Here is a 10,661-nt window from a genome sequence, read left to right as displayed (position 1 = left end):
CCAAATGATTTCACATCTAATCTTCACATCCTATATCCTCATCACTCGATATTTGGTATCATCTTCTTTTTAACTTTTGATTCGTTTTTGTTTCAAAGCCTCCCTTTTTCAGTGATTACAGAGTTATAATGTAACAGTAAGTTTTGTCTTGAAAATGTGGATGTCATTCTATGTTTACTAAGGCTTTCTAACAGATGTATTTTTATCAATATAGAATGTTACCTACTCCAAATAACTCTGTTTTAATAATATCAGAAAACACAAAATAAGAAGTACACAAAACAGATCAAATCTCTGTGAAAACAAAACACGTAACCTCACTAAAATGTAATCTTGAAAATACGCCTCTTTCGAGACTGGAGACCAAAATCAAGCACCTTTGACCGCACGGCCACGCTACAAATAGCTGCTATCTAAGACAAACTGAGGAGTGGAAAAAAAATTATTGAGGCTCAATGGTTTTCATTATAAATGATATTGCCGATATATTTTATCTATGTGTACAATATATATATATATACATTTAAATCTTCAAGAATATCTATTTAGAAGTGACATTCAAATCTTTGGCCCATGATTGCAAACTTGGAGAAAAATGCCTTTTATCATGCACACAAAACTTTGCAAAAATGTGCTCACTGTATGTTCATTCTTCCATGAAAACTTTGGAATTTTTCAAATCTATGATTATTTTCAAAAGAATTTGGGCCATTTTATGCTTAACAAAATATTTTTCAAGCAAGCAAAATGATAAAAAAAGAACTCAAACTGTTGCGACAAGATTTTCGAAACTTTGCGCATCTTTGTGCTTTTTACAAACTGCCACAAAATGTCCTGCTTTTTAAAACAGCACTGCTTGTCACTTACATTTCAAGTGTGATTTTACCACAAAACTGTCTTTTCTATTTGCATACTGTTGATCTTTCCAAATGATTTCACATCTAATCTTCACATCCTATATCCTCATCACTCGATATTTGGTATCATCTTCTTTTTAACTTTTGATTCGTTTTTGTTTCAAAGCCTCCCTTTTTCAGTGATTACAGAGTTATAATGTAACAGTAAGTTTTGTCTTGAAAATGTGGATGTCATTCTATGTTTACTAAGGCTTTCTAACAGATGTATTTTTATCAATATAGAATGTTACCTACTCCAAATAACTCTGTTTTAATAATATCAGAAAACACAGAATAAGAAGTACACAAAACAGATCAAATCTCTGTGAAAACAAAACACGTAACCTCACTAAAATGTAATCTTGAAAATACGCCTCTTGCGAGACTGGAGACCAAAATCAAGCACCTTTGACCGCTCGGCCACGCTACCAATAGCTGCTATCTAAGACAAACTGAGGAGTGGAAAAGAATTATTGAGGCTCAATGGTTTTCATTATAAATGATATTGCCGATATATTTTATCTATGTGTACAATATATATATATATATATATACATTTAAATATTCAAGAATATCTATTTAGAAGTGACATTCAAATCTTTGGCCCATGATTGCAAACTTGGAGATAAATGCCTTTTATCATGCACACAAAACTTTGCAAAAATGTGCTCACTGTATGTTCATTCTTCCATGAAAACTTTGGAATTTTTCAAATCTATGATTATTTTCAAAAGAATTTGGGCCATTTTATGCTTAACAAAATATTTTTCAAGCAAGCAAAATGATAAAAAAAGAACTCAAACTGTTGCGACAAGATTTTCGAAACTTTGCGCATCTTTGTGCTTTTTACAAACTGCCACAAAATGTCCTGCTTTTTAAAACAGCACTGCTTGTCACTTACATTTCAAGTGTGATTTTACCACAAAACTGTCTTTTCTATTTGCATACTGTTGATCTTTCCAAATGATTTCACATCTAATCTTCACATCCTATATCCTCATCACTCGATATTTGGTATCATCTTCTTTTTAACTTTTGATTCGTTTTTGTTTCAAAGCCTCCCTTTTTCAGTGATTACAGAGTTATAATGTAACAGTAAGTTTTGTCTTGAAAATGTGGATGTCATTCTATGTTTACTAAGGCTTTCTAACAGATGTATTTTTATCAATATAGAATGTTACCTACTCCAAAATACTCTGTTTTAATAATATCAGAAAACACAAAATAAGAAATACACAAAACAGATCAAATCTATGTGAAAACAAAACACGTAACCTCACTAAAAATGTAATCTTGAAAATACGCCTCTTGCGAGACTGGAGACCAAAATCAATCACCTTTGACCGCTCGGCCACGCTAACAATAGCTGCTATCTAAGACAAACTGAGGAGTGGAAAAAAATTATTGAGGCTCAATGGTTTTCATTATAAATGATATTGCCGATATATTTTATCTATGTGTACAATATATATATATATATATATATATACATTTAAATCTTCAAGAATATCTATTTAGAAGTGACATTCAAATCTTTGGCCCATGATTGCAAACTTGGAGAAAAATGCCTTTTATCATGCACACAAAACTTTGCAAAAATGTGCTCACTGTATGTTCATTCTTCCATGAAAACTTTGGAATTTTTCAAATCTATGATTATTTTCAAAAGAATTTGGGCCATTTTATGCTTAACAAAATATTTTTCAAGCAAGCAAAATGATAAAAAAAGAACTAAAACTGTTGCGACAAGATTTTCGAAACTTTGTGCATCTTTGTGCTTTTACAAACTGCCACAAAATGTCCTGCTTTTTAAAACAGTACTGCTTGTCACTTACATTTCAAGTGTGATTTTACCACAAAACTGTCTTTTCTATTTGCATACTGTTGATCTTTCCAAATAATTTCACATCTAATCTTCACATCCTATATCCTCATCACTCGATATTTGGTATCATCTTCTTTTTAACTTTTGATTCGTTTTTGTTTCAAAGCCTCCCTTTTTCAGTGATTACAGAGTTATAATGTAACAGTAAGTTTTGTCTTGAAAATGTGGATGTCATTCTATGTTTACTAAGGCTTTCTAACAGATGTATTTTTATCAATATAGAATGTTACCTACTCCAAAATACTCTGTTTTAATAATATCAGAAAATTACAAAATAAGAAGTACACAAAACAGATCAAATCTATGTGAAAACAAAACACGTAACCTCTCTAAAATGTAATCTTGAAAATACAGACATGGCAGCGGTGGGATTTGAACCCACGCCTCTTGCGAGACTGGAGCCTAAATCCAGCGCCTTAGACCGCTCGGCCACGCTACCAATAGCTGCTATCTAAGACAAACTGAGGAGTGGAAAAAAATTATTGAGGCTCAATGGTTTTCATTATAAATGATATTGCCAATATATTTTATCTATGTGTACAATATATATATATATATATATATACATTTAAATCTTCAAGAATATCTATTTAGAAGTGACATTCAAATCTTTGGCCCATGATTGCAAACTTGGAGAAAAATGCCTTTTATCATGCACACAAAACTTTGCAAAAATGTGCTCACTGTATGTTCATTCTTCCATGAAAACTTTGGAATTTTTCAAATCTATGATTATTTTCAAAAGAATTTCGGCCATTTTATGCTTAACAAAATATTTTTCAAGCAAGCAAAATGATAAAAAAAGAACTCAAACTGTTGCGACAAGATTTTCGAAACTTTGCGCATCTTTGTGCTTTTACAAACTGCCACAAAATGTCCTGCTTTTTAAAACAGCACTGCTTGTCACTTACATTTCAAGTGTGATTTTACCACAAAACTGTCTTTTCTATTTGCATACTGTTGATCTTTCCAAATGATTTCACATCTAATCTTCACATCCTATATCCTCATCACTCGATATTTGGTATCATCTTCTTTTTAACTTTTGATTCGTTTTTGTTTCAAAGCCTCCCTTTTTCAGTGATTACAGAGTTATAATGTAACAGTAAGTTTTGTCTTGAAAATGTGGATGTCATTCTATGTTTACTAAGGCTTTCTAACAGATGTATTTTTATCAATATAGAATGTTACCTACTCCAAATAACTCTGTTTTAATAATATCAGAAAACACAAAATAAGAAGTACACAAAACAGATCAAATCTCTGTGAAATCAAAACACGTAACCTCACTAAAATGTAATCTTGAAAATACGCCTCTTGCGAGACTGGAGACCAAAATCAAGCACCTTTGACCGCTCGGCCACGCTACCAATAGCTGCTATCTAAGACAAACTGAGGAGTGGAAAAGAATTATTGAGGCTCAATGGTTTTCATTATAAATGATATTGCCGATATATTTTATCTATGTGTACAATATATATATATATATACATTTAAATCTTCAAGAATATCTATTTAGAAGTGACATTCAAATCTTTGGCCCATGATTGCAAACTTGGAGAAAAATGCCTTTTATCATGCACACAAAACTTTGCAAAAATGTGCTCACTGTATGTTCATTCTTCCATGAAAACTTTGGAATTTTTCAAATCTATGATTATTTTCAAAAGAATTTCGGCCATTTTATGCTTAACAAAATATTTTTCAAGCAAGCAAAATGATAAAAAAAAGAACTCAAACTGTTGCGACAAGATTTTCGAAACTTTGCGCATCTTTGTGCTTTTTACAAACTGCCACAAAATGTCCTGCTTTTTAAAACAGCACTGCTTGTCACTTACATTTCAAGTGTGATTTTACCACAAAACTGTCTTTTCTATTTGCATACTGTTGATCTTTCCAAATGATTTCACATCTAATCTTCACATCCTATATCCTCATCACTCGATATTTGGTATCATCTTCTTTTTAACTTTTGATTCGTTTTTGTTTCAAAGCCTCCCTTTTTCAGTGATTACAGAGTTATAATGTAACAGTAAGTTTTGTCTTGAAAATGTGGATGTCATTCTATGTTTACTAAGGCTTTCTAACAGATGTATTTTTATCAATATAGAATGTTACCTACTCCAAAATACTCTGTTTTAATAATATCAGAAAACACAAAATAAGAAGTACACAAAACAGATCAAATCTCTGTGAAAACAAAACACGTAACCTCACTAAAATGTAATCTTGAAAATACAGACATGGCAGCGGTGGGATTTGAACCCACGCTTCTTGCGAGACTGGAGCCTAAATCCAGCGCCTTAGACCGGTCGGCCACGCTACCAATAGCTGCTATCTAAGACAAACTGAGGAGTGGAAAAAAATTATTGAGGCTCAATGGTTTTCATTATAAATGATATTGCCGATATATTTTATCTATGTGTACAATATATATATATATATATACATTTAAATCTTCAAGAATATCTATTTAGAAGTGACATTCAAATCTTTGGCCCATGATTGCAAACTTGGAGATAAATGCCTTTTATCATGCACACAAAACTTTGCAAAAATGTGCTCACTGTATGTTCATTCTTCCATGAAAACTTTGGAATTTTTCAAATCTATGATTATTTTCAAAAGAATTTCGGCCATTTTATGCTTAACAAAATATTTTTCAAGCAAGCAAAATGATAAAAAAAGAACTCAAACTGTTGCGACAAGATTTTCGAAACTTTGCGCATCTTTGTGCTTTTTACAAACTGCCACAAAATGTCCTGCTTTTTAAAACAGCACTGCTTGTCACTTACATTTCAAGTGTGATTTTACCACAAAACTGTCTTTTCTATTTGCATACTGTTGATCTTTCCAAATGATTTCACATCTAATCTTCACATCCTATATCCTCATCACTCGATATTTGGTATCATCTTCTTTTTAACTTTTGATTCGTTTTTGTTTCAAAGCCTCCCTTTTTCAGTGATTACAGAGTTATAATGTAACAGTAAGTTTTGTCTTGAAAATGTGGATGTCATTCTATGTTTACTAAGGCTTTCTAACAGATGTATTTTTATCAATATAGAATGTTACCTACTCCAAATAACTCTGTTTTAATAATATCAGAAAACACAAAATAAGAAGTACACAAAACAGATCAAATCTCTGTGAAAACAAAACACGTAACCTCACTAAAATGTAATCTTGAAAATACGCCTCTTTCGAGACTGGAGACCAAAATCAAGCACCTTTGACCGCACGGCCACGCTACAAATAGCTGCTATCTAAGACAAACTGAGGAGTGGAAAAAAAATTATTGAGGCTCAATGGTTTTCATTATAAATGATATTGCCGATATATTTTATCTATGTGTACAATATATATATATATACATTTAAATCTTCAAGAATATCTATTTAGAAGTGACATTCAAATCTTTGGCCCATGATTGCAAACTTGGAGAAAAATGCCTTTTATCATGCACACAAAACTTTGCAAAAATGTGCTCACTGTATGTTCATTCTTCCATGAAAACTTTGGAATTTTTCAAATCTATGATTATTTTCAAAAGAATTTGGGCCATTTTATGCTTAACAAAATATTTTTCAAGCAAGCAAAATGATAAAAAAAGAACTCAAACTGTTGCGACAAGATTTTCGAAACTTTGCGCATCTTTGTGCTTTTTACAAACTGCCACAAAATGTCCTGCTTTTTAAAACAGCACTGCTTGTCACTTACATTTCAAGTGTGATTTTACCACAAAACTGTCTTTTCTATTTGCATACTGTTGATCTTTCCAAATGATTTCACATCTAATCTTCACATCCTATATCCTCATCACTCGATATTTGGTATCATCTTCTTTTTAACTTTTGATTCGTTTTTGTTTCAAAGCCTCCCTTTTTCAGTGATTACAGAGTTATAATGTAACAGTAAGTTTTGTCTTGAAAATGTGGATGTCATTCTATGTTTACTAAGGCTTTCTAACAGATGTATTTTTATCAATATAGAATGTTACCTACTCCAAATAACTCTGTTTTAATAATATCAGAAAACACAGAATAAGAAGTACACAAAACAGATCAAATCTCTGTGAAAACAAAACACGTAACCTCACTAAAATGTAATCTTGAAAATACGCCTCTTGCGAGACTGGAGACCAAAATCAAGCACCTTTGACCGCTCGGCCACGCTACCAATAGCTGCTATCTAAGACAAACTGAGGAGTGGAAAAGAATTATTGAGGCTCAATGGTTTTCATTATAAATGATATTGCCGATATATTTTATCTATGTGTACAATATATATATATATATATATACATTTAAATATTCAAGAATATCTATTTAGAAGTGACATTCAAATCTTTGGCCCATGATTGCAAACTTGGAGATAAATGCCTTTTATCATGCACACAAAACTTTGCAAAAATGTGCTCACTGTATGTTCATTCTTCCATGAAAACTTTGGAATTTTTCAAATCTATGATTATTTTCAAAAGAATTTGGGCCATTTTATGCTTAACAAAATATTTTTCAAGCAAGCAAAATGATAAAAAAAGAACTCAAACTGTTGCGACAAGATTTTCGAAACTTTGCGCATCTTTGTGCTTTTTACAAACTGCCACAAAATGTCCTGCTTTTTAAAACAGCACTGCTTGTCACTTACATTTCAAGTGTGATTTTACCACAAAACTGTCTTTTCTATTTGCATACTGTTGATCTTTCCAAATGATTTCACATCTAATCTTCACATCCTATATCCTCATCACTCGATATTTGGTATCATCTTCTTTTTAACTTTTGATTCGTTTTTGTTTCAAAGCCTCCCTTTTTCAGTGATTACAGAGTTATAATGTAACAGTAAGTTTTGTCTTGAAAATGTGGATGTCATTCTATGTTTACTAAGGCTTTCTAACAGATGTATTTTTATCAATATAGAATGTTACCTACTCCAAATAACTCTGTTTTAATAATATCAGAAAACACAAAATAAGAAGTACACAAAACAGATCAAATCTCTGTGAAAACAAAACACGTAACCTCACTAAAATGTAATCTTGAAAATACGCCTCTTTCGAGACTGGAGACCAAAATCAAGCACCTTTGACCGCTCGGCCACGCTACCAATAGCTGCTATCTAAGACAAACTGAGGAGTGGAAAAAAAATTATTGAGGCTCAATGGTTTTCATTATAAATGATATTGCCGATATATTTTATCTATGTGTACAATATATATATATATATACATTTAAATATTCAAGAATATCTATTTAGAAGTGACATTCAAATCTTTGGCCCATGATTGCAAACTTGGAGAAAAATGCCTTTTATCATGCACACAAAACTTTGCAAAAATGTGCTCACTGTATGTTCATTCTTCCATGAAAACTTTGGAATTTTTCAAATCTATGATTATTTTCAAAAGAATTTCGGCCATTTTATGCTTAACAAAATATTTTTCAAGCAAGCAAAATGATAAAAAAAGAACTCAAACTGTTGCGACAAGATTTTCGAAACTTTGCGCATCTTTGTGCTTTTTACAAACTGCCACAAAATGTCCTGCTTTTTAAAACAGCACTGCTTGTCACTTACATTTCAAGTGTGATTTTACCACAAAACTGTCTTTTCTATTTGCATACTGTTGATCTTTCCAAATGATTTCACATCTAATCTTCACATCCTATATCCTCATCACTCGATATTTGGTATCATCTTCTTTTTAACTTTTGATTCGTTTTTGTTTCAAAGCCTCCCTTTTTCAGTGATTACAGAGTTATAATGTAACAGTAAGTTTTGTCTTCAAAATGTGGATGTCATTCTATGTTTACTAAGGCTTTCTAACAGATGTATTTTTATCAATATAGAATGTTACCTACTCCAAATAACTCTGTTTTAATAATATCAGAAAACACAGAATAAGAAGTACACAAAACAGATCAAATCTCTGTGAAAACAAAACACGTAACCTCACTAAAATGTAATCTTGAAAATACGCCTCTTGCGAGACTGGAGACCAAAATCAAGCACCTTTGACCGCTCGGCCACGCTACCAATAGCTGCTATCTAAGACAAACTGAGGAGTGGAAAAGAATTATTGAGGCTCAATGGTTTTCATTATAAATGATATTGCCGATATATTTTATCTATGTGTACAATATATATATATATATATATACATTTAAATATTCAAGAATATCTATTTAGAAGTGACATTCAAATCTTTGGCCAATGATTGCAAACTTGGAGATAAATTACTTTTATCATGCACACAAAACTTTGCAAAAATGTGCTCACTGTATGTTCATTCTTCCATGAAAACTTTGGAATTTTTCAAATCTATGATTATTTTCAAAAGAATTTGGGCCATTTTATGCTTAACAAAATATTTTTCAAGCAAGCAAAATGATAAAAAAAGAACTCAAACTGTTGCGACAAGATTTTCGAAACTTTGCGCATCTTTGTGCTTTTTACAAACTGCCACAAAATGTCCTGCTTTTTAAAACAGCACTGCTTGTCACTTACATTTCAAGTGTGATTTTACCACAAAACTGTCTTTTCTATTTGCATACTGTTGATCTTTCCAAATGATTTCACATCTAATCTTCACATCCTATATCCTCATCACTCGATATTTGGTATCATCTTCTTTTTAACTTTTGATTCGTTTTTGTTTCAAAGCCTCCCTTTTTCAGTGATTACAGAGTTATAATGTAACAGTAAGTTTTGTCTTGAAAATGTGGATGTCATTCTATGTTTACTAAGGCTTTCTAACAGGTGTATTTTTATCAATATAGAATGTTACCTACTCCAAATAACTCTGTTTTAATAATATCAGAAAACACAAAATAAGAAGTACACAAAACAGATCAAATCTCTGTGAAAACAAAACACGTAACCTCACTAAAATGTAATCTTGAAAATACGCCTCTTTCGAGACTGGAGACCAAAATCAAGCACCTTTGACCGCTCGGCCACGCTACCAATAGCTGCTATCTAAGACAAACTGAGGAGTGGAAAAAAAATTATTGAGGCTCAATGGTTTTCATTATAAATGATATTGCCGATATATTTTATCTATGTGTACAATATATATATATATATATATATACATTTAAATCTTCAAGAATATCTATTTAGAAGTGACATTCAAATCTTTGGCCCATGATTGCAAACTTGGAGATAAATGCCTTTTATCATGCACACAAAACTTTGCAAAAATGTGCTCACTGTATGTTCATTCTTCCATGAAAACTTTGGAATTTTTCAAATCTATGATTATTTTCAAAAGAATTTCGGCCATTTTATGCTTAACAAAATATTTTTCAAGCAAGCAAAATGATAAAAAAAGAACTCAAACTGTTGCGACAAGATTTTCGAAACTTTGCGCATCTTTGTGCTTTTTACAAACTGCCACAAAATGTCCTGCTTTTTAAAACAGCACTGCTTGTCACTTACATTTCAAGTGTGATTTTACCACAAAACTGTCTTTTCTATTTGCATACTGTTGATCTTTCCAAATGATTTCACATCTAATCTTCACATCCTATATCCTCATCACTCGATATTTGGTATCATCTTCTTTTTAACTTTTGATTCGTTTTTGTTTCAAAGCCTCCCTTTTTCAGTGATTACAGAGTTATAATGTAACAGTAAGTTTTGTCTTCAAAATGTGGATGTCATTCTATGTTTACTAAGGCTTTCTAACAGATGTATTTTTATCAATATAGAATGTTACCTACTCCAAATAACTCTGTTTTAATAATATCAGAAAACACAGAATAAGAAGTACACAAAACAGATCAAATCTCTGTGAAAACAAAACACGTAACCTCACTAAAATGTAATCTTGAAAATACGCCTCTTGCGAGACTGGAGACCAAAATCAAGCACCTTTG

The 10,661-nt window shown here is 31.6% G+C and overlaps 1 non-coding gene across 1 annotated transcript; it reads right to left on the bottom strand.

Annotated features, from left to right (window-relative positions):
* Positions 1-3,138: 3,138 nt before the first annotated feature.
* Positions 3,139-3,220, bottom strand: TRNAL-UAG (transfer RNA leucine (anticodon UAG)). The gene has a single exon. It is a non-coding gene; the product is annotated as a tRNA-Leu (tRNA).
* Between the last annotated feature and the right edge of the window lie 7,441 nt (positions 3,221-10,661).

Source organism: Ascaphus truei, unplaced genomic scaffold (genome assembly GCF_040206685.1).
Source record: "Ascaphus truei isolate aAscTru1 unplaced genomic scaffold, aAscTru1.hap1 HAP1_SCAFFOLD_97, whole genome shotgun sequence".
In the NCBI taxonomy this organism is placed as follows: domain Eukaryota; kingdom Metazoa; phylum Chordata; class Amphibia; order Anura; family Ascaphidae; genus Ascaphus; species Ascaphus truei.
This window is presented reverse-complemented; position numbering and strand designations above follow the sequence as displayed.